This window comes from Penaeus monodon, chromosome 34 (assembly GCF_015228065.2).
Source record: "Penaeus monodon isolate SGIC_2016 chromosome 34, NSTDA_Pmon_1, whole genome shotgun sequence".
Lineage (NCBI taxonomy): Eukaryota > Metazoa > Arthropoda > Malacostraca > Decapoda > Penaeidae > Penaeus > Penaeus monodon.
This window is the reverse complement of record NC_051419.1, coordinates 19,032,710-19,033,269: the sequence shown is the minus strand read 5'-3', so window position 1 is coordinate 19,033,269 and position 560 is coordinate 19,032,710.

The following is a 560-nucleotide window of genomic DNA, read 5'->3' as shown; positions in this document are numbered from 1 at the left end:
GCCAAGCAGAGTTCGTTAATAGTCGGTCCAGTTTGTGTATGGGGCCATGCAGTCGCTGGGGCAGACTCAGACGGCCAAGAAAACTTCCTTTGGGGAAAAGGGCGTCTCTGCAGATTTCGGCCCGGGGGACAGGTGGTCGCTGTAGCAGAACTGAAAGGAAAGGAGGGAGAGTGCGTGAGGATGGCGAGGAAGGGGAAATTTTGGGAAAGAATGCGTTTGACGTGAGAAACCTTTCAACTGATTGAGTATTCTCAAAAATGAATTTTGGAAATTATTCAATCTCTTTCAAGTATTTATTTTAATGAATGCAAGGAATCAACTACCGTAAATTTTGCTAATCATAAAAAAACATACTGGGCCCAAAATTTTTCATAATAGAATCAGTAAATAATATCATGATATGGCGTTTATTATACTGTGCCTGTATGAAAATTTTATTCTATAGAAAAAAAACTCACCATTAGAAGTGATGGTTATTTATCGATTTTAGTTCTTAATCATGCTTACTTTCCATCATGACAAAAAATTTGGGGCTAATAAGTTGTTTAAATTTATGGTTT